This window comes from Solea senegalensis, linkage group LG12 (assembly GCF_019176455.1).
Source record: "Solea senegalensis isolate Sse05_10M linkage group LG12, IFAPA_SoseM_1, whole genome shotgun sequence".
Classification (NCBI taxonomy): Eukaryota; Metazoa; Chordata; class Actinopteri; order Pleuronectiformes; family Soleidae; genus Solea; species Solea senegalensis.
Window position 1 is genome coordinate 12034632 of NC_058032.1, and position 25405 is coordinate 12060036.

Consider the following 25405-nt stretch of genomic DNA (forward strand, 5'->3'; position numbering starts at 1 on the left):
AAGAGTCATCAAACAAGCAATATGTGCTGAGAGTGGGTAAACAACAATTAATATACAGACAAGCAGAAGTAATTAAAATGCATATTTTTACACAGTGGCACTTACTGTATAGAACCCACGCAGGGATATCACTGTCACTCAGTGTCACCTAAGGCATTAAATCAACATCATTATGTGTCAAACTCAAATGACACTATTGCTGCTCTTGTGCAGCCAAACCTGAAAGGAAGTTTGACCTACACTTGTTCATTACGCTGGTGTCAGACGACAAGATAGTTGTGCTAATTAGGGGGAGGTCCCTGCATCAGATTAGGTAAGTCAAAAATGATGTCATGCTGTGGTTTTAGCATTAGATAAATAGAATCAAGGCTATTGCTTAGTATAGTAAGCAATAGCTATTGCGTAGTATAGTAGTATAGTATAGTTTCAGGTGCATTAAATCCTTTGCCTCCCATGAATGATCGGGGGGAGTGAATTTGTATGACGGTTCAATAGTTGAGTTCAACACAAATTCAAGACATTCACGCTAACAAAAGTTGTTGGATGGATAATGACTTAATTAGAGTCATTGTGTTAGTTTTGTTATGCAACAGTTTGGTTTTAATGATGGGAAGAACCTTCAGTGTGTTTGTAATGAAACAGCTTGGGGAGGATATTTTCAGGTCACCCAGTCTCTGTTGATCTAAAGTGATACATTTAAAGGTCCAGTGTGTAAGTGTTAGACTGGCATACAGTAGTTAACACCAGTGTGACTGTCGGTAATGTCATTCGATAAATGGTCTGTATTTATACAATATTTATTGTATGTACTTATTTTTCTAGTCTTGATGACAACTCAAAGCTGCTTTATGCTACAGTTTTGCCCATTCACCCATTCACTCACACTTTCATACAGTGAATCTACTGTATGGGCAGCATGTTTTCTATCACACTCATTCACACGCTGCCCACACAGCCGTCAGCAATAATTGGTGTCTTACCCAAAGACACACTAGCATGTAGACTAGGGAGCCAGGAATCAAACCCACAACCTTCCGACTGAAAGACAACTCGCTCTACCAATGAGCTACATTACTGTGATTCCGGAAGCTTCAAAACAAGGGTTCAGATTCTCATGGAAGACGTCATTACCAGTTACCACTTGACTCCCCCGCACACCCTTCCTTTTTCCCAAGTGTGTCAGGAACCATGGTGGCCTCCATTAGGCAGCAAGGCCCTCACCTTAAGTACATATACATACACTTCTTAAAAAAATAAAATGTTTTTAAAGTGAACAGAAACATACCTATGGGTAGTACATTTTATTTCTGTCAATAAATACTCCTTTAATACCTTAGAGAAGATGCAGAGTAAATTTTCTTTCTTTCTCTTTTTTTTGCTATATAACTATTAAGTATGATTCATGAAAACAAACTCCAGCCAAAACTTGGTATAGATATAAGTATAGATATAGATATAGACATAGGTATTGATATAGGTATTGGTATTGGTATTGGTACAGGTATAGATATAGGTGTAGGTATAGAAACATAGGTTTAGGTTTAGGTTTAGGTATTGGTATCGGTATAGATACATGTGTACAGATATAGATATATATATATATATACATACATATAGGTACAGGTATAGGTATAGATATTGGTATAGGTACAGGTATAGAGATATAGATATAGGTATAGATATTGGTATAGGTACAGATATAGATATAGGTGTAAATATTGGTATAGGTACAGGTATAGATATATAGATATAGATATGGTACAGGTATAGGTATAGATATTGGTATAGGTACAGGTATAGATATATAGATATAGGTAGAGGTATAGGTATAGATATCGGTATAGGTACAGGTATAGATATAGATATAGGTGTAGATATTGGTATAGGTACAGGTATAGAGATATAGATATAGGTGTAGATATTGCTATAGGTACAGGTATAGGTGTAGATATTGCTATAGGTACAGGTATAGGTAAAGCAAAATGTCAACTGCAACAATGGCAGCAATATACAATATAAGAGGGATACAATAGCGTCTAACAAAGAGGGGTTCCAGGTGCCTGTTCACATGGGTAAATGTGAGACGGTCAGTAACAATAAAGGCATCTTGATTTAATGCATATGTTTAACGACATGTTTTTCTTTTAACTTGGGTTATTTTCCTTAGCTTACTGCCTAAGACTTGAAAGGGTGAACCGCGATACAAAGTAAAGAAAACAAAAATCAGAAAATAAATAGTCTTATAGGGTAAACAAGAAATGAAAAAATCTGCTTATACACTGATGCCCTGACACCAATCAGTGTCCAGAGTGTAAAAGCTTTGCAAACACGTCAGGTTTCAAGCACAAAGTGTGGTTGTTTTTCATGTTTGACACTAATGCAAAAGAAATGGCTTTGAAGCAGAAATCAGTAATTAGACAGGCCCATACATGAGGAAATATAAAGTGGCCGGCTAGACAGCTGAGCGTGCACACATATAATTTGCCCTTTAGTTTATTAGACTCTCATGCAAAACAGAAAATGTCACTCAGACATCACTTACACTCAAGATATCAGGGTTGTCAGTTTAAAGAACAGAGTGCAAAACCAGGTGGAAGCCGAAGCACGATGTGAATATGAATTCCGGTAAAACTGCTGTGTCATAGTCGTGAAGTTAATGAAAATAATCAAATGTTCCCTTAAACACATGATTTAGAAATATGTCTATGCCACCAGCAGTTCTCTGTGCTGCTGTATGACAGTAACAAGTTAAAGTAGATAGATACAGTAAACATGCTGAAAATGGATTTCTGTGTTGTTGCTGATTTGTGTCTTAAAGAAGAACATCACACCTGTCATTCATCGCTGTTTAATAACACAAACCACTTTACATGTTTCAACTGCTCTGTGGTCCATGACTTAGGTGACGTCATAAACAGAATTCCATTTATCCATATCAAGATTTGGACTGAGCATCAGTGAAATTGGTGACAAAAGCTCTAACTTTGCCCTTTTGTGTCTCTTTACAGGTACACACTCCACCACCCTGGCCCCTGCATGTGTGTGTGAGTGAATGTTTGTGGGAGATCCGCGCTTAGAAAAGGAAGCTCCTGTCCACCAGTCAGCATTCAAAGATCGTGAGTACATTTCCTTATTCCCTTTGCCTTTCCTCAACCTAAGCAACGCAGGAATCCTGCATAACATCCCACACTGTGAGGCTGTTTAAATAAAAGGAAACCCAGTTCAAAGCTAAATTAACAACTATACAAGACATGAATCATATGTATAATGCTTTCAAACGACTCCGCTTTCAGTTTGATCTAATAAACGCACATTAAACCTAATCTTAAAAGGACTGAATGCTAAATTCGTTATCACAGTGAGCCACTGGCAAAAGTTATAAAGACACATTTTGCTTAAATACATAACCTCTTCCTTGTAAACGGATGATTTTGCCTTAATGAGCTATTAAAAATGATTCATGTATATTTGTTCTCAGTGCCGTACCCTCTAAACATGTCTTTCTCTTTATCAAACATAACTTAATACCATCCGAGGTTATGTTCTTGTGTCGAGCCTATTAGGATATTGCAGCAAAAAAAGGTGGTCGCACACGCAGCTGCGCTTTGTAAGTATCTGTCCACTGCAGCTTTTTGCTCACATCTGCAATCCCGCATTGATTCCATGCCAGTGAGCAAAGCGCCGGTATAGAGTGGTGGGTTGTCTATTAGAGTCAGGTAAATCAGCCAGCTGCTAATGTCATAACAGGATATATGTGAGGGAGTTTTATAACGCTGCAGAGTAAATCTGCAGTCAGTACAGTAATCACATTTGCTGCAGTCATTACGGATTGTGTGGAAAAGTACTGTCTATGCTGTAATATGCTATCATGACTATTTCTGTGTGCGTACGAGAAACGATTAACACACCAAAGCATTCACTCTTCATTATGTGTTGCGTAATAGTGCAATTTTGTATTTTTATTAAAAAGAAACTACACTAATCGGACGATTTTGCTTATGAAACATATTGTCATGTAGCCCCACTTATGCTAATAAGGCCTTACCATGTGTCAAATGTTGTGTTTACATTCAACCTACAAAAATGTGTTTTATTTAAATTTTAAAGTTTATAATTTATTATGGTAAAATACTGTAAAATGTCAAGCATCTTTGTTCTGATTAAGGCATTTGAGAATATATACATACATATGTATATATATACATATATGTATTTATATAAATATATATATACACTACACACAAAGTGCAGCTGTGATAAAATATAAATAAATAAATAAAAAATATTAAATATTAAATAATATGTATCCAGATTTTAGTTTGGAAAGGGTTAGTGAAAATATTAGACTAAAATGTCTATTTTTTTACCTGCATCACATTTCATGTAGTACATACTGTACGTACTGTATAGTATTTTTTTTTGGAAGTTTCTCTTGTATCCATCGCTCAGCCTTTAATAATGTCTGAGTTCATAGCCGTGGTGATTACCTCAGACTGATACTTCAGATACTTTAGAGTGCAGAACGTACACATAAGTCAGTGTTACATAATCAGTAGCTAAAGTACCTGAGTGGACTTTATTTCCAAATGATTCATGAACTGATGCTGATTCTGGAATAAATGTGGGATTTATCAGGAAATCATAGGGACACTGAAGGCCTTCAGTGATCTGATCACACGTGAACAGACCAACATGTGCAAGTACACCTGTTCACAAGTCTGAACAGCGGTCAACAAGTCTGAATGTACAAGATATAAAATACAAGAAGCTTATTGTCATATGCACAGTTAAGAAAACCTGAAGTTTTGACTATTGCAGTGACATTTGTATTTTGCCAGTCTCACACTTACACAAAACAATTAAAGAAAAAAAAAAACGCAGAAGAAAAAAAACAGTATTTCATGCACAACACTGTGGGGACTTGTCGTCCTTATGGGGACAAACAGCAAGGCTGTGTGTGTGTGTGTGCATGTTTATGCAAGTGACAAGATTAGAGACAAAAATAAAGGAGAAATTGAGTGAATCAAAGCACTACTCGTGCTGCTCTAACATGAAATAAGATGTAAACCATTAGAAAAAGGGTAAAGTTACAGACTTTCCTTTACAAGGGATTGATTGCTGAGTCTCGGGCCCCAAATAGCAATCCCTCTGATTAAGAGATCTACATTCCCTTGCGTGCAACAGACATGCAAGCTGACCTGGTTAAGTAGTTACATTGATCAAATTGATTCAATTAAAGTCTGTTGTTTGACTTTACACTGTGGAGATCTGTCTGTCTGACCGGAGCTCTACTGCATGACCCTCAGTGCATTTCATCTTTGCACCAACTCCCGACAACCGGTTTGAAGCTGCTAGAGTCAACATCAGCCTAAACCAGGCTGAAATAAAGCATCGGTGCATGTTGTTGTGCCACGTCGGCAACAGTTCGTTTGGGGTTCTTTATCATTATCCGGAAAACCTTGAGGGAATTTCTTTGTCTTTGACTCAAAAGTGTACTTTTCATGGACTTTTTTGGATTTAGGGTGATATAGAGAACATGCTTTTGGCTCGAAATCATAAATATGACAACATTCAACAGATGTCTAATACGATAAAACAATGAAGTGATGACCTTTTATATCTACATGGTCCAAGGTCACGGTGATATTATCTTCTACAAACTCCCTAACTCAAGAACATACGGGAGATTGTGATCATTATTCTTAACTTGATTAGTTGACTGAGACAAATAGCTGTGAATCTGTGACAATTTTTTTCTATTTTTTCCTGATTCTCACACATTATTTTAGTGACCTCTTGACCCAGAACACCAGTATTACTTTCAGCAGCTGGTTCTGATGTAGTTTTTGTACGTCTTTCGACAAAAAAAATGTGTTACACAATCACTTTGTGTCTTTGTGTATTACCATGGTTACAAGTGTTTCCACATGTATTCTCTGTTGATGGCTCTGCAGTAGTACAGAGTGACTCACCTGAAGAGACCCACTGAGCATTTCCAAACTATCCCTTTGAGCAGAATCACTGTAAAAAATCTAGCAGGCTTTAGTTGTTAAGTTGCGGCAGATACCTGAGCTTTTCACTCACCTGTTCAATACAGTTTTTTTCAGTCTCTTTGTTTAGTGAACATCTAGATTCTAGAGGATGAACAAGATGTAGTACATCTATTATGGTTGTAGTGGTTGTATCTCCACTACGAAAAAAAGGACCCACTCAACGTGGGCGGAGTCATCACTGCACGGTTGCGGGAAACTGCGGTGGCTTCGTTTTACACGCGACACACAAACGCGTGACTAGTGACTTGTAAAGCAGTTGTTTTCAGTGTAACTGGATCAAATCAGGAGAATCAGTACATTCAAAATATTTGTTCAGTACTTCCTCCATGACCAGAGCACAGGCTCCGTCTGAAATATTGAGATTTTAGACATTTCACTGGTAGTTGTTGGGAGATTAACCCACGTTTTTAGGATTGTTAAGTAGTTCTAACTGATCTACAGTTTGGCACTGTTTGTTTGATTTCTGTTTCGGACGTCTCTTCCTGTGACGGCACTCAGTCTAGCGCTGCCACACATAGTAGTACCTACCCAGCGTGCTTGGTACTAAAAAAAGTACCTGGTACCAGGTAATATGCTAGTGGACTATGCAACTTAACTGTGCCGTGACACTCCTCGTGACAGCAACATTAAAGATATCCACCTGAAAGCAATATTTATGTTACCTGCACAACCACAGCACTTAGCATAGCACAGTTCTAAATGATGCTGTACTGCTTGTGTGTGTTCATAAATGTGCCTCAGCTCTTTGGTAGCCACCTCTTCTGTATTTCTCAGTGGACTGATAATTTAGTCCAAGAATATAAAAAGTAATTCATAGACACAATCAATCTGCAAGGTGTTCTCTGATTAATGGCGGTGGAAGAGGTGAAATACCTTAAATCGTATTTTAACCACGAAAAAGGCAGAGATATAGTGTGTCTACTTCCATGCCGGTTAAAAATTTACATAACTTTTAGAATAGGTTTCACAATAGAGTTCACTGTGAAAGCAAACATTGTTCACTGTTGTTTTCAGTAAGATGCGGTGGTTACTCCTGCCGCAACAATAATAATGCTGTTGTTTAGGAATCTCAGTTCAGTGGGTTGCTTTCTGTGTGGAGTTGTGGAGCACGTTCTCCCCAAGTACTCTGGATTATCTCGGTTAACTGGATGCTCCATAATGACTGTAGGTGTCTACAGTGTCTGCTGAGATTGACTCAGTTTATCTGGACCAGTGCCAACTTTAATATATCAAAACACTATAGCAAAATTCAGTGCTTCACTGGCACTCTGTCCTTTTTCACATTTACTGAATTAAGGTCAAGTCCTGTTCTGTCCTATTCTTTTTTATCATATTTGGAGGGTTAGAGGAGTATAATTGTGTGTAATTTCAGTTGTTTCGTGTCTGCGTGTGTCACAATCTTCACTCTCATAAGCAGTACTTGTCTCCTGTCACAATACTGTCTGCAATGAGTAGCTCTGCCACACTGGGTGACATGGCACTCTAATTAATGACAAAGAAGGACCACTAATGAAGTCATTATGTATTCTGAAAGTTTCACCGCCACATCCATGTTCCCACTGAAGATTGATACAGAAGTGCAGGACAAGTAAGGTTTAAGGGCGGTGTGATACGGTTAGATTAGATTAGATTAGCAAAAGTGAAATATGGCCTCTCAATCAGAGGGAAAGCAGTCAATTTTCTGGAAGTATTTATGTCATTTCCCTCCTTTTCATCTCTTAAATTCAGTCCATCCATCATCTATACCACTTCTCCTTTAAGGGTCATGGGGAGAGCTTGAGCCAATCTCAGCTGACAATGGACGAGGCAGGGGAAACTCTGGACCGTTCACCCTCACATTCACACACAGAGGAAATTTAGTCTCAAGTTAACCTAACCCCAACGTAACAGAACATGCAAACTCCACAAAGGAAGGCCAAGAACACTATATATCTACCTATATATATATCTACATATATATATATATATATATATATATATATATATATATATATATATATATATACATGTACATATATATACATATATTAGTCCACTAGAAGCACAACAGTAGAATTAATATATAGCAAATCAATTTTTAGCATGCCATATGTGACAGATACTGATAATAATTTTGTTGAGATTATTACATCACATGTTTTATTGTGATGTATGATGTAATATAATATACTGCCGGGGAGATTACAGTATACTGTCCAAGTATTTCACTGTGTGATTTAAGAGTTGGGTTCATGAAGTCACTTTTAACATTTACATTTAGGCCTAAAGCTCTATAATTGCATAATGAATTATGGCCCATCCCAAGTATAAGAGCTCTGTCTCTTTGCTTCTTGTCTGACTTTTATACGATTGAATGTTGCACATTCCTGTAAAACAACCAGTACAACGTGCAGCATTCTCAACAGAGGACCAGTAATTAAAACACAATTATATTCTAATCGCTATGAACGATCTCAGTGGTGCAGTAATAGACTGCCTGTTCATTTGCATGTAGTTCACGAGATGGAACGAGCATTTTTCAAACGGTATCTTGTGTAACTCTTGATCTAATAAATATCAGCGTTAAAAAAAGAAAACAATCAACATGTATTTATTCCTAATTCAACATCTTGTGAAAATCATAAGTCAACGTGTAGCTAAAACTAGTCATTATAAAACTCAGCTGAGCCACAGTTGCCATGACACTCTGACCTGCCATATGTGAATTTTCAGGCTTTTATTCATCTTTTCTTCAACTGCTTTGATATGTGCTTGTGCAAACAGAGTTTGGATAGTATCATAAGGTACAGTATGTGTGTGAGGAAGTTGCATATATAATCATAATCATATTTATTATACTGAATACATTTCTGAAATGTTATAAATTAAATATTATATATATTGATTAAAAGGGTCACTTAATAACACTTTTTAGACCTAACTATTTATGTTACAGCCAAATTTGACCATAATTATATATAATTTTCATTTGGTCAGAGATGTCTGCTAAATCTGCTAAATGACATGTTATGTAATGTCGCCCCGGCTTTACCTTTAAACTTAACAAAAATATTTATCTGATTTACATATACGTCAAATGATGTAAAAAGTATATTGTGATAAGATTTCTTTTCCCCATGTTGGGGTTCACCAACATAGAACAACAAATGTAAACGCCAACACGCACACAACAGCAGGCTGTGTCTCTCAAGTGATTCTAATGACCCAAATTCACACTTTGACCTTAACTTAACAACTCTCTAGAAAGGAGTCCATCCTCCAGAGGCTAAAATACCTGGACTTTTCCACCAGAAGAAGCCTCTTGAATGAGAGCTGAAACATTCTCAATCTTAAGTCAAGCAAATCCAAGTGCCTACAGCTAACGACTGAACGTAGAATTGTGTCTAAATGCAGTTTACATGTTGTTTATCATCAGTGCTTAAGTGTTTTACAGGGGGGGGAAAAAACCCAGAAGAGCAGGCGAGGGAAGAATCCGAAGCAAGACAGCAGCACAGAGGACAGGAGCGAGAGAGTGTACCAAAGGTTGCTTCACACTGTAGGCACTGCTGAATTTTAATTTTCAATCAGTGGTGTGAGTAATACTCTGCATATAGTGGCTTTTTATTTTCCAATATGAATTCCTACAGACAAATGTCAACATCTTTAAATGAATATACAAAAGGCAAACTATCATCATTTTATATCTTAAAATCATTGTCAGGCCATTTCATTTGAAACTATTTTGACTTGCATGAATATGGGCCATGCTGGGGCAGCATCCTCATGAACATGAATGAGTGAACAATGAATCATGATAGTATTTCTTAAGAGACACTAGTGATGGTAATAAGATGAGCGGAGCAATATACCAGCCTTTCTCACTTGTCATATATCACTATATGCATACCTGCGCACAAAGTATTAAGATCACAACTCGTGAATTAGATTTGTGCAAACTTGGTACAAATCCAATTACACAACAGTCATTTCCTCATTTCTAATAAACATTGATTTGAAGGCCTGCAGGCACGTTCAGCAGGATAGTAAGAGAGATAAAAGACAGGATAAGCAGGAGAGGGGCAAGAAAGAGCTTTCATTAAATATTTGCAAGAATACAAGGATGTAGATGCGGATGTAGTCTCAGGGGTTCGAACAGTGCGTCCTCTTACTCATAACCTCTCTTCATTCCTCAGCCCTCAGGCGTATAGCTGCTGAACTGTAGAGATGACTCCTCGCTTTCACGCGTTGCTATGGTGATAACTGACCTGAGGAATATGTAAATCCCAGCCCACTGAGTCCACAGGTACTTTAGAAAAAAAATTGTTTAATGGCACTCTGGATCACACAAACTCCCTGCTTTAAAAAAAAAACTGTACGTAACTTCCATTTGTCATGTTTCAAACCATTTGAAAGGGGGTTTTTTGTTTGTTTTTTTTTGTCGCTCCAGTCGTAAAGGTGAGCAGACTGTGGCACCAATTTTGTGATGGATCGCAAGAACAAAAACATAACTGTAATAGCAGGCAAATGTGAAGCCATTTGTGATTTTAGTTCTGTAACCCTGAGCGAAAGCGCTGCAACTCCTCGCATGAAGCACACGAATGCATGATGTGCTTGCTCATGTGTACAAGCTGAAAGACTGTGGGTCCATGTTCTTGTCGTACACAGACACCACACACACAGGCACACACACGTGTGCGGCGTAAAGACTTGAAGCGTGAAATAAGCTTTCTTTGGGAACGGTGAAGACGAGAGTGACTGGTGTCCCCTGCTATTTCTTAATTAAGTACACGCAGCTCTAATCTTGAAATCACAAATGTCACCTCAAAGACTCTGGCTAATGTTATAGTCCTTCCTCTTGGTTATGGCTCCAAAATGAAAAATGTAGAGGCAGAATTTGACTAATGCAACACTTGGCCATGCACTTAATAAGACATTCTGAGTGACGGGCTTCGTAGCAACAGTGGCAGGTTATTCATTATTTTCTAATCAAAAATGTAGACTCAAGATAAGAATGGAATTGTTTTTTTGTTTTTTTTTCTTATTGTCACAGTGAAAATAAATTGCTCACATGCAGAGTATGAACTGTCAAAATGCAGACCATTTCCCCAAGAGTATCTTTTCCTCACAGGTAAATAGACTCTGGATTCTCCTCCTCTTCCTCCTCCCTCCACTTCATCAACCTCTATATCACACCCAAGGGTGTGTGATGTGTGCATTTGTGTGTTTGTGCATGTCCTTGATGTGCTGTGGACTGTGATGAGCCAAGAAGAGGCAGCACAACGATAAGACACATATCAGTGCTCAGCACCTGCCTTCCCACGTCCTGACTGACTGACTCTACACAAGTCGACTGCACAAGTCCCTCTCTTAGTCAAAGTAAGAAATCCCAAAACTATAATAATAATAAAAAAAAAAGTGCAGTGTGCAGACTTAAAGGCTCAATTCATTGGCTGCGAGACCACACCAAACATAATATGAATATTCAGTTTCAACTCTATTAGAGTTCAAACTGAATTTTCTTTATCTGATAATTTAATCATTTGACTTGAATGTATGATCAGTTCTCAGGAGAGACGAGGAGTTAAAGCTTTCAGGATGATCCAGACTCTACAGCCTCAAAGACAAATTCATATTATGTGGACACTGTGAATATCTTGTGTCTTCTCTGCTGCGCCTGACCACACTACCTTGACTTGTTAATAAACACATTTCTCCTTGTAGCCAGCTAGACCATTCGTCTGTTAATAAGCTTAGCGCAAACACACGTTTGTTTGTCCCGTTTCATTCTACAGGCCCAACCTCCTCCACCACCACTCGGACAGGGTCAGGGTCTGATTTACCCATCTGATCCTTGTCACACTTACAGTTCATTCCTATTTGCACGATAGCTCAGGGGGAAAACTGATGACATTTTATTGCTGTTCTTACATTTTTAAAACAAAGGAAATAACCAAACTAATGAAGTGGAGGAAAAGAACACTGGCATGTGTGTTGGAATAACTGTAGGCGTAGTCCTCCCATCATATGTAGAACAATAGTCAAATTAAAAAGAAACCCATTTTGAAATAAATAAATAAATACAAGAAATGCAAAAAAAAAAGTAGAATAAATATTAAAACATTTTCATTTCTCAGCCCAAATAGCTGTCAATTATTTCCATATATATATTTGTCTTGGAGTGGCACACGGTTGGTGTAGTGGTTAGAGCTCTTGCCTTTGCAGCAAGAAGACTTGGGTTCAAGACCCAATTGGAACAAGGGCCTTTTCTTTGTGGGTTTTCTCCAGGTTCTCCGGGTTCCTCCCACAGTACAAAAACATGCAATATGGGGATTAGGTAAATTGGTCACTCTAAATTGACCATAGGTGTGAGAGTGAATGGTTGCTTGTCTCTATGTGGCCCTGTGATAGACTGGCGTACGGTCCAGGGTGTATCCCGCCTATCGCCCTATGTCAGCTGAGATTGGCACAGCACCTCCCGTGACCCTCCGGTGGAGGATAAAGTGGTAGATAATGGATAGATGGATATTTGTCTTTTATAACTGTGACTCAGCACACATTTCTCCTCTTCTCCTGTTTAATGCCATGACACAAATGCTCCCTTTAGTGAACGGAAGGTGCAATAAAGCGCTCTCAGCTCGGTACAGACGATGTTACTGATTGTTCCCATCAAATGCTCCCGCCAAAGGTTCAATATGACAGACCACCCAGAGCATTACCTGCAATATAATATCTTCACAGTCACATTGATTATTATCATGTGGTTCCCTCCCTCCTCATACTCAGTTATCCTTCCGTGATTGTTGATACAGAGTTACATTATTGATTACCCATCATCACGGGTAAAAGTGCATGTTTGCAGCCTGGTTACCACAGTCAGTGGCACCTACATTAGCGTTGAGAATTAGCGCCCTTTAGAGGCTTACTTTTTACACTTGGTTCCTCCAATAAAATTAATTCAGAGTTTATTATCACATAAAAAGACTCTGAGATGCTGCTTGACACTTTCCAAACAAAGCTAGGGGGGTTGGGTGCATATTGTAAACTGCTTCCACATGAGGTTCACAGGAGGCGCTGGTGCCAATCCCAGCTGACATAAGGCGAAAGGCGTGGTACACCCTGGATAGGTCACCAGTCCATCACAGGGCCTCGTAGAGACAAACAAGCACCCACTCTCACACTCACACCTACGGTCAATTTAGAGTGTCCAATTTGCCTAATTCCCAAATCTGCATGATTTTGGACTGAATAGCCTGGAGAAAACCCACGCACACATGGGAAGAACATGCAAACTCTATCTGCCAAATAGATAATAAAAAAAGTGTACATTTTGTGTCACCACTGAAGCAACAGGTAAAACCTTTGTTGATACAACAATGGGTATATCATGAAGGACATGAAAGGACAATTACATTCGGTAAAAGGTTGTGCCTTTGCTAAGACAGAAATGGACTACATACTAATATACTCTTTGTAAGATATTATGGCATTGTTTTCTCAAGTATTGAACACCCTGGCCAATGCTAACAAACAAATTAACCATTACAATGACAACCACAACAAATGCAAGCACAGGATCTGCTTCAATGCAACAGTCAAGCTCTTTTATGTGCACCGCAGCAAGCTACATATTTCTCTCTCTCCTTTGGCCAGGGAGCATTAAATGGATTAAAGCACTAAGAGCAGCCAAGCATATATTAATTTCCTCCAAACTGAGGGCGAGAGTAGCAGACGGCACACACACACATATCTTTCCAGCTCAAAGATATAAGATTAAAATCTTTGGAAAATACGCAATCTTTTTTCATAAAGCAGCTTCAGTGCCACTGTGTGTGTTTGCCATTGTCTTACCACAATCACATGGGAGGAAACACAGAAGAATGAATCAAAATATAAGTGGAAACTGCCTTGAAAGCAAATAATATTAATAGCATTCACCTAATACATTTCTCCAGTGGTTGAAAAAGCTGACAGTTTAACTAAAGAAGAAAACTGAAAGGAAGAACAAGTGAATTTGGTCAAACTCGAATTCAAATCTTGTCACTCAGAACAAACCAGATTTGTGTTATTCTACTTGTTAAAATCTCTTCTTGTGTCACTGTGGCATGAGACGGGCCTTGATTCAGTCAGTATTCACTTCCTGTCGCTCGGGCTCATTTCCAGACACGCACACAAACACACTGACAGCAGACCCATCTGTACAGTATTTTTTGTTCATGCGAACAGACACGCCGTCAAGTGTTTATTTGATTAAAGCGCAGGTAAAGCAGCCAGATGCAATCATGTGTGGTCACAGAAGACATCATGCATTTTAGGGCTGTCGCTTATATACAGCCTGAAAGCACATCACAGTATCTGAAGTGCATTCTCCAGCAGAGGTCACTGTGAGCATAGCTTGGATCCACTCTGAAATGCACACCCAAAATATGTAAATACCAGGTGTGAATGGGATCACAGATAACTTCAATGAGTGGTCCATCCATGGATGTTAATAACAGTTCTGAAATTATCAACCAAAGAATTTCTTGGTCGACTGAAGCTCTGAAGTTTCGACTAATCATAGCCCATGATTTCTGAAAATATACTATGTCAACTAGTGAGGAACTGTTGAGGAATATTTAGATGATTTGGCTCTAGCTATGTCCTCGCACAGAGCGACACTGAACATAGGAGCTCGGCTTTGTGGCTGAGACACAAATAGACCGTTCTGGTGCGCCTGCAGTTATAAAGACTAAAATACTGAAATATGCCAATTCTGATATGGTCATATACTCAAAACGGACAGAGCAACCTAACGCACACAACTGAGTTTACCGTTTTAATATGATGTGCCATGTTTGTAGTCCAGCTGTGATGCGAACTATTGCTTGCAAACTTTGCACTTTTTCCCCGCCCTCTATTTTTGTAAAATGCTGCCACACTGCTGATGTCTTTGACATGGATGTTAGAGGAGGACTGACTGTAGCCTAAAATGAAAAGCTCAAAATTAAATAAAACCACCGGACGTTCTTTAATCTATACGTCTCTAGTGGGTTGGGCTAAACCAAAATAGTGAAACAAAGGGGGTGTCCTCTGAAGACACGCTGTTACCTATGAAACAGGGTTGCTCTGAAAACACCTCCAATCAGCACATGGTACTTTCCTCCTGATGAAATTAACCATAGACTGCATAAAATTAACGCGGCAAAAAAAAAACGACCGATCAGAATTTTGGTCAAGCCAGAACGTATCGGCCGATAAATCAACCAGTCGACAACACGCCACATAATTATACACGCTGGTGAAGAAGCTGATCAGTATTCATTGCACACACACACTAAAACATACCAGCACCACTTAAGTGGAAGGCAGAAGAGAGAGAGGTAAGAGAGAAACGGAGCGAAGGAGAGCAGTCACAGCAGCTAAAAGACCCGTCCAACCCAAACAGCAGGGACACTGGCTAAAAGAACAGCCCGTGCCATGGTGTGGATCAAATCTTACATGTTAGTCTGTGATGTCATCAGAGTGTGTTGAATCCCTTCAACATGTACAGTTAATTAAAAGCCACATTCACCTGGCCAGAAAGCTGCTGGGAGAGGCAGCAACGGCAAAAATCAGAAGCGGCCCCTCGGTGAGTGATGTGAAAGTGGGGCAGAGCAGAGCACAGAGGTCAGAGAGGGTGTTGAAGTTAATGAGGTGTTTGAGGGTTGTGTCATTTCTACATGTAAATGAAAGATATGGACAGAACTGTTGAACCCGTGGCCATTACAGCCACACATATTAGTATTCTACTGTGGAACCGGAATGAAAATGGAACCAGTAATATCATTTTCTTTTGCAGTAAAGCACAATGCATGAATTCATATTATATAGAAACAGAGATTGAGGCGACGATTTGTTTAGTCTGTGAAATGCATGACTGACTTTTAGTTGGACAGGCAAATATAGAAAGTGGGCAGCATGCAGAAAATTAGCTGCCTGTTGCAGACTGCTGGAGGAAGGCCACTTTATAGTCACAAAAGGGCGGACTTGGGCGGGGCTTGTGGGCGATATCTCGAGGGTGGCACCGACAGGAAAAGGAGGGGGAGGCAGCCATGCAGTGTTTTGTAGAGAATGAGTGTCACTCTGCGTCGTTCTGCTGTCAGGCGAGCTGCTGAGCGCTACGTGGATGGACGACAGGAAAGAAACAGAGACGCTCTGCCTGTCTGTTTTCAGCTGCGGGCAACTGGCTGGTGTAACTGGCTGCAGGCTGCTAGACCTTTAAAGCTAATTACAGCATTTTTAGCATGTACTATATGTGAAAAGCTAGAAAAAGCCAACAGTTAACTAATGATCTAATTTGCAGCCCACAAAAATACATGAGGAATTGACTTTGTAAAGGTCATGCGTATTAGCTTTTGGTGGAAGCTTGGCCACACGATCAGGCCTTAAAACGTGTGCCTTATTTAGATAACTCATACACTTTGAAAGGTTCGGGATTAGTGTTGAAGCAGGTACTCTGTGTGTACAGCTATTTGCAGGAGAATAACAGAATAACAGGACTAATGCTATGTACAGTAGGCCCGACTTTTACCTTATAGCTCATGTAGAATCTCTCCAATCTGAGAAATTGACATTTTGGTACCCTTTTACATGTTACATTACATTTACATTACATTACATGGCATTTAGCAGACGCTTTTATCCAAAGCGACTTACAATGGAATTGAGTACAATGAGCCAAGGGTGGAGTCGAACATGCGACCATTGCGACCATGATGTCTTTCGCACACAGGGTACCGGTCTTAACCACTGAGCCACTCCACCCCTTCCCTTGGGGTACCGCAGAAAAATGGTAAGGGACGGTAAAAACGTAACGACCGGTGTTTCTTCAATGTGCCGCAGTCTATTCTCATACAAACTTGACGTCTTGTTGAGACAGCCACAATCCGAGCAGGAAAAAAAAAACGAGCTGCTGGATGTCCTCTATTATTGTCCGTTGCATTGCGTTTGATGTCGCTGTTGATTGTTGCTGCACCGGTATTACGCTATGTATCTCGCTCATGTAGCCATCAGGCCCAGCACACGCCACACCTACCAAGTAAAGCTACTTTTCTCAGTCGAAATGCAATACACCGTACTGTACCAAACTGGACTGTACCATGACGGAAACACGGCTTATCATACTTACAAATATTATAAATACTGTCTAATAAAGCCACACACATAACTGCTCATGTTAAGATGCAAGTATAACATAGAACTACATGAAACAGCAGACTATTTAATTAGGTATTTTTCAGTGATTCAGCTTTTTCTTGTTTTATTTCTTTACTTAATTCATAGTCTTTGGTCTAACTGAGTCAGCACATGCCACAGGGTAATTAGGTAATGGTTCCATGTGTCTGCCTCTTCCTTACTGCCATGCAACAATATACAACAACAATCACTTGTGAGTAAAGTGGACCTGAATGGAGAGTTGAGAAGATTATTTCTGTGGTATTCACCAAATACACAAGAGATGCAGTTCCTCGCTTGGCTGCGTTAGCCTGCCTCACTGAAAGGCTTTGTTCAGATTACCAGCAGATTAATTTCAGATCAGATTTGACTCTTCGCATTCCATCACGTCAGATACAAGATGTGAAGTATCTTGTAACTGAACGTGACTGTCCTCTCAAATGGCACAAATACTTTTCCCATCAACAACGACCTCATATTTGCGAGACCACTCGGTTTTGAACCGGGAGATTTTCTGGTGCAGGTCGATGATGGTGTATAGGCAAAAAGCCGCATGGATTCTGATGAGATTCTCACTCATCTTGCATGGACAGATATTGGATAGCTGATGTCGGACCACATATTTAAATAAAACGCAAAGTTGATTTGAAATGTGCAATTGATGATTGGATTTTTTGTGACCACACAGATCTGCTGAAAAATAACAGATATGGTTCACTTAAGGTTGGTCCTCAGAACGTCGCTTCAAAGCCTATGTCCTCGCTGCTGAAATGTACTTGGATTATGGCTATTTTATGTAAAACTGATGAGTGAAAGTCCTCTGAAAATGAAGAGCAACAAAGAGCAACGTTTTCTAGTTTGTGGCCTGATATAACTTCACCATGGGTTTGGTTTAAATGCTGCATTCAAGAGTTGGAAGGTGACTCGCAATATTCATGAGCGCAGTGCAGAGGAATAAAAACAAGAAGGACCATTTTGGCTTTCATTAGACAACACTGCAATGTTTGCCTTAATATTTATGACCTCAACAGGAACACCGCTGTCTCTGGGCAGCGTTTAAGTCTGGCCCCTTGCTCTCTATAAATGTTTGCTTTATGGCCACAGAAGTGAAAGAAAGTTGTAACAAGCTATTACATGGATGAGATGCATTTCTTCACCTCATCCTCCCTTTATCAAAGACCCCGCAAAGCGACCCGCGGAGACCGTCAGAGTTGAACATCTGTTTGGCTAACCTCCTCCACCCATCTCCCCGCTGTGACAGAGCAGCTCGTATAATCACAGTGCTCATCCATCACCTCTTCGCTGTCCATCTTTATCATGTCTGTTCATCTGTCTGTCCATGTGTGCACCAGGGAGAAGGTTAGGTTATTGATCTCAGCTCGGAATCGGGCTCCCAGTTTCACTGCAAAGTTTTAACTGGCAATGGCTGAGAGGGGAAGTTTTGTCACAGTGAGACAAGGTCTGTGCTCAGCTGTCAATGTTAATGGTGCCGCTGGGTGGAAGTGTATGAATGGAAAACAAAGATAGATATAGATTTAAGATATGATACTCAGTATAGGCATTGGTGTGATATTGACCAAAATCAGTGGATTGGATATATGACATTATGAGCAACCGCAGAGAACATGCTGTAAAGAGAGATGTCAACATTACGACATAAGAATGGAAGTATATAGTAATATTGATCCACCCATACTTTATAGAAGTGACCACACTGGGCTTTGTATGACTGTTCCTGTGTGACTATGTAAACAATCTGTAGTCAAATAAATAATCCTTTATTTTTGATAATTATTTACTTTATCGATAATTTGACCAATTAAATAAAGCAATATTTACATATTTGTTTGTCCAACTAACTATTCAGATATGTTAATTTAAAAAATAAAAAAGAAATACAAACCAATGGAAAAAAAGTTAGTTATTAAAAGATTTGCAGATTTATTAGCAGCTCTTTCTGTGATCAACAAATCAATTAACTGGCCAAGTGCTTTAGTTGTATTTATGACTATATATGATTAAAATAATTGCTGATTATAGATTAATGAGATTATGGCCAATTTTATGAGGGGAATTTGGGAATTTAAATATTGATTCATTATGAGCTAATTTGCCACTTATTCACTATGTTCACTTTGTGTCAGTTTTTATGTGATCTCATGAAAAACAAAGGATGCCATGGCAAATTTTCACAATACACAATTGCAAAGAAATTATTTAAAAAATAATATTACCCCGATAAGATTAAATCAGATTAGATTACACAGAAGGAAAAGTCTGACAGCCGAGTGGAGGAACCTCTGGTCCTGTCAGAGTAAACCTCTTCACTGGCGCCAGCATATATCGCTTCTCTTAAGCAAAAAGGTTGTGGGGTTAAGCAAGTCGTCAGACTGTGCACTCTGGAAGGTGGGATATTAATTTCCATGTTGTGCTGAGGGTCATGTGGTGCAATGATCGCATTAATAATGTAGGAGTGAGTCAGCTGAGCAGCAAAGCCCAAGACCAGCAGGTCAGCGATGTCTGGTCAAGTGGAACAGGGGACTGTACCCTTCAAACAGGTGGCCAAGCAGATATTTGCCTTTTCATTGTATTCCAACACCAGTATGTCTAGATTCCCCTGCAGGGGTGAGAATAATTATCTAACACCTGAAGGATGAGGTTACTTTTCTTGGTGGATGGGATGTGTGCAAATCTGAGTGAAGCTGAAAAAATTGTGGGAGTCTAAAACACAAGGCACAGTTTGATCATCATGTAGGGACAGCAGGATGCGTGTTTTTTTCATGTTTGCATTTAATGTTTGATGGAGTTTGGAAAGTGAAAGTATGAGCTGTATCATCCACAAGGGTGTGAACTCCCCTACAAAGAAGAGATTATTGCCAACCTCCATTCACTTCTTCAGATCCTAATTAACCTTTAACTATCTTAATCTCCAAGACCTGCGGCTCACGATGTAATCAGGATGTGTTGCCTCTGTTCTCAGAAGGCTGTTAAAATGGGTTTCAGGCCAGATGTCTACTGTGGTTATTTCAACAATGTGTGATGAGTGGTCTAGGGAGAGCTTCATATGCTATTACAATCAAATATATATATATTTTTTTTTAATCCTATTTATTGGTTACTTTTCTTCCCTTTTAAAAACAAGTATGTGGACATTGTAAACGCTGCTGTAGCCCAGCTGTTTCAAGGTTTGACATGTTGTGCATTCAGAGATGGACTTCTGCATTGATTTTCATAAGTTGTTACTTGAGTTACTGTTGCTTTTGTATCACTTCAAACCAGTATGGCCATTCTCCGGTGATCGCTGGCAAAAACAAAGCATTTTTGCCCAGAGAATTGCTGCCCACTGGATATTTTCTCTTTTAACCCTAGAGATGTTGAGTTTGTGTTGTGACGATCCCACTAGATTCCAGTACTTTCTGAAATACTCCGAGTCCATCTGCCACCGACAACCATGCCACATTCAAACTTACTTAAATCCCTTTTCAATCCCGTTCTGTGGTTTCAACTTCCAGCAGGTTGCCCTGACCATGTCTACATGTCTTGCTGCCATGTGATTCGCTGAGGAGATATTGATTTCATTTAAGTATCCGTGTCATTACAAATGCATTACAGTACATTGCTATGCCCAAAATACATACATGTTGTCATTTCTGAGGTCTGCAGGTACAACACCGGACATTACAAATAAGTAAAAAAAAAGTACAGAGCTCAACCTGTAAACATTTAGTGGTAATTTTCCACACAAATTACAAAGTGGGCATTCTTCACTCGCTGCATCAGTCACCCCTCAACATGCCGCATTTACCCGCAGCCACAATCTGTTTTCAAATAGGGAGCCGCAGCTTTGGCTGTGAGAGGAGACGAGCTGAATGTGTGACAGACGGATAGACAGAAAGTAACAGGGGAAAGGAAGTGCTGCACATTAACAGAGGGAAAAAAAAAACAGAGACACAGCAGAGGTGGGCAACGAGTCCAGAAAGTGAGAAAGAGAAACCGGACAGCAGCACTTGCTAAATGGATGCCATCTGTTCTTCTGGGGAGGCCATTTGTGTAAAGAGAAGAAATGATGCAGCCATTCTGGCTGGCAGGCCAGCGGGTGAACACAGCCAGAGGCAGAGAGGGGGATGAGCCCTGCACCTGCATAAAGCTTTTTGTCTGTATCTCCATTTCACAGGACAGGAATGACAATTGTGTGGGTTCTGCCAGCAGTCAGCATGTCAAGTGAGGCGTACTGAGATGGAGTTTTTATTGTTTACCTGGCAGCAGGGATGAGAGGCAAGAGCTGGAGAAACTGCCTGCAAAAGTGACACAGATCGGGGACAGCCAATTACAAGTGAAGTGAGGAAAGCCTTAAGTCATTGTCAGTGTAAATATAAAGGTTTGCATGTGTGTGTGTAAAATAAAGATGTAAAATCAAGACGAACGGCTAAAAATGAACGGCTAAAAATGTTGAGTCTGAGAAGAAAACTGCCTGAGGTTTAAATGATCCAATCTTGTTGATAAAATGGACAAAAAAACTTCTCCATAGAAAGTTTGGGTCTAACTTTCATTTATCAGCCTTCACTTTCCCTCACAGAACAAATTGGATGTGTCGTCCTGTAGGATGTCAGTGGCACTGGTCAGAAAGAATTAGGCCTGTGGCTGATGGCCTCATTTGATTGGCTCTCCGTCTCTCCCTCTCTCTCTCTCTCCCTCTCTAAGTGGAAAAGCCTATCTGTATCACCACAATTTACAAAACCCAAGCGCTTTAAACAACAACGACAATGACAACTGCATAGATATTGAAGATACAGACAGTGAAGACAGTAGAGCCTATCCTGTCAGAATGGCTTTTATATTTGCAGCTTTTAAGAGGCCAGACATATGACAAGCAGAGTATCTTTGTCATGTCATACTACATTGGGGAGATTATTGTCGCCTCTTTCTAAACCCTAACAGGATTTTTGCAGATTCAAGGATTTGCTATATTTCACACAAAACGCTGGCAGCCTGAAATCTCGGCTGATGATTGTGAGCCAGTGAATGGGACGTACATGAGTGGGCAATATAGAATTTAAATATAGATGAATGGCGCACTAATTGAAAAAAACAACATCACCTCTTTATGCTGCAGTGTATTTGCTTGCATCCGTGGGTTTAAAATGTTAAGCTCTCATGAGATGAAGTAGAGCAGTTTTTCTTCCACTACAGTTTTCTCCCACAAGTGTTTTTTGTTTTCCTCAGGAAACCTGCGCATTAATAAGCATCTTATTAAGCTTATTATGTTTAAATTGCAATTCCGTTTGAACACATTCAAAAAGTTCTTCGAGAGCAGTTTTGTAATCACAGATGGAACAAAAACACACGGCAAAACTACAGTACATAGTGCACTCTCTTCAAAGGGGAACATAATAAATATTAGATTCAATTCACAAAAAGTTGCTGCCCACAGAATATAATTTTTCCCTCTTCATCCGTCTGTTAAATCATAAATAATCCCTACGATGTTACTCATGGATTGTTTGGCTTCTTGGGGCAATGACTTAATAATGTTCAGTCACCTATAAATGTCCTCAATTTAAAATTAGTGCAGCACAACTCCCTAGTTCTGCATTTGATTCAATCTCTTATTATAATTCAGCCACATTTGAAAGATTAACAATTATGCGCAACAGTAAAATCACTAGAAATTCCCAAAGCATTAACAGGTTCAGGCACCAGATAATTCATGGTAATATGCGAAAGTGTCGTCATAATTGTCAGTGGACAGGACTATTTCATTCCAGTTAGAAAGAAATTGGGAGTCTACATTTGAGAAGCATCATTCAAAGGGCTAAGACACATCTCCTGCATTTGAGAATAACCTTAAATAATGACGTCAGGGTAATGTTGGCTCAGCAGAACCAATGTTGCATTCATTTGGCCTTGACGCATAAATCACTGTTTCCAATGCGGTGTTCTTTGCCTGATAAAAGGATAGCTATTAAACAAGACACATACACACACCACTTCTTCTACTTCATTCTTTTTAACAGTAGACTATTCTCCACTTATAAATCAGATTAGGCAATTAAAGAATTCAACCTTTTTTTTTTAGTTTTTTTGCCTTTGATTTTAAAGAGTGAAGTAAATTACAAAAAAACAACTAATAAATGTTTTTGTTCTCGATGTGACTTGATCTGTACAATAAATTAGACACGGATGATGATAATTGTAACAACAAGGGTAGACAGAGTCAAATGCAATGTAGGAGCAAAGCAACAGTGACTATAACTGTATGTTGTTGAGCACTGAACATTTTGGATAGTGTCTTCTTTACTTTGTTTGTATTTACAGTAGCTGAGATGTCTTTATTTGCTCTCACATTAACACCTAATTAAAAGAGCACGTCCAGTTTCCACAGAAGCCACTATGGGCTGTCGTTCTCCTAACAGTAATGCAGTTAAGTCCCACTGAAAAACCATTTAACCATTTTGTCTGGGTTTTGCCTTGGTCTTCTTTCTATTAAGGCTGACAATGGCCTTGTTTCAGATTTGTCAGCTTATCCAGATTGTATCCGGCTTGATTTGTTTAGGCAGTCTGGACAGCTAAAAAAAACACATGAAATCCAATTTTTTCCAAAGTTGATTTAAACCACATATGGGAGTGGTTTCGAATGTGATTCTAACAATGGCATTGATCCAGAGGGACAAAAGTTAATTGGAGGCACGTTAATTGACAATAGTTAAAAAATAATAATAATCTAAGAAATAAGAAAGGACATACCAAAACAAATCCATATATCAGGACATCAGAAAATACATTTTCAGTTTCAGTTTGTTTATACCACCACTGTTTTTGCGGGGTATGGTCTGTAACCATAGTAATACATGTGGAAAACTATGATCTGATCACTTGCAATATATAATGTAAACAGATTCTTATCAGATATGCTTACAAATCCGACTTGGGCTGCAGTCTAAACGAGGCCAATATGATCAAGCACAACAAATATGTAAATGAGAACATACAGCTTTGAAGAACATGGAGACATAAGTTTGCATTCATATACTGTAGTCTTTTTTTTTCTTTTTTTTTTGGCGTTCTGACCGCACATGCTCAACACTTTCACAGTCCAGTTTTTGGTGTGCTGTTGTTTAGGTCAAAAGAGACAGCTGAGAACACAGTAACCATGGAAACTTACTTGAGGTTATGTGAGGAGATCTGCCAGTATCCACACATGAACACCTCAATGCTTGAAGAATACAAGGAATATAAATGGGGAAAACTCCTGTCAAGAAACTGCCACCACTGGAATGAAATGTCAGGTCTAGACTGACGCAGACCACAGTGAAATGCTATCTGTGGAGACACGGAATGCTGAAAGTATGGCCCAAGCCTAAAGCTCAGTAACTGGAGGTTGCATATTTGGCATTTGTGTGAATTGACACTTTGGGAAAGAACGTCTTTGGCAGAAGTTTTGTTCCTTATTCTATTTTATTTCTAATTTAAGTTTAATGGCTTGGCTTTCTCAAATTGGTTTAACTTCTTCTTTTGACAACAGTGTTAAATATTGCCTCTGTATAAATTGAAAACAACACTTGGGTGTCAGTCTGTTTTGGAAAGCACCTCGATTTTATGTCTACTAAAATGACTTTGTCACTTTACACGTCTTTTAAATAGTTCATTTTACTTTTGATTCAATCCTTATGAATTCTCCTTTTCTTGATCTCGTTCCGTTTCCATAAATGTCAAAGAGAAGTGGTTAGAATGTTGTTTTTCCGCTGCAGGCTCAGTCTCTCAGATTTCAACATGGTGCAGTCTAATCAGATGTAAACATTACCTAATGCAGTTCTTTTATCTGGTTTAACAGCTCATTGCATTACACTCAGCAGAAAAACATTGCCCAAAGAGGAAAAGATTTGATTTAGGTGGTGATCTGGAAACAGAAACTGAGTGGCCTTGGTGGACATATGCAGTCTGAATGCTTTCACTGGTTGCTCAGTCAGTATGATAAATGACAAAACGAAGGACTGCGTTACTCTGAGTGAAACTTTTAAAACACACGTAAACATGTTAGTGTTGTTGTACTAAACATAGCCAGATAAAGCTAAGACAACTGCATTCTCTGCATCCTCTGGTTTCCCCTCACAGTCCAAAAACATGCAGATTTGGGGATTACGTAGGTAAATTGGACACTCTAAATAATGAATGGTTGTTTG

The 25405-nt window shown here is 39.2% G+C and overlaps 1 protein-coding gene and 1 long non-coding RNA gene across 5 annotated transcripts in view; one reads left to right on the plus strand and one right to left on the minus strand.

Moving 5' to 3' along the window:
* frmpd3 (FERM and PDZ domain containing 3) overlaps positions 1 to 25405 on the plus strand; it is a 71214-nt gene that overhangs the window by 27118 nt on the left and 18691 nt on the right. For 3 of the 4 annotated variants that reach the window (XM_044040635.1, XM_044040638.1, XM_044040637.1), the window contains exon 2: positions 3009 to 3116. The gene's annotated coding sequence lies outside the window, so the exon portion shown is untranslated. Of the gene's footprint in view, positions 1 to 3008; positions 3117 to 11391; positions 11409 to 25405 lie in introns of those variants that run through there. The other variant, XM_044040636.1, reaches the window with a different exon arrangement.
* LOC122778593 overlaps positions 1 to 25405 on the minus strand; it is a 75643-nt gene that overhangs the window by 26096 nt on the left and 24142 nt on the right. The window lies entirely within an intron of this gene.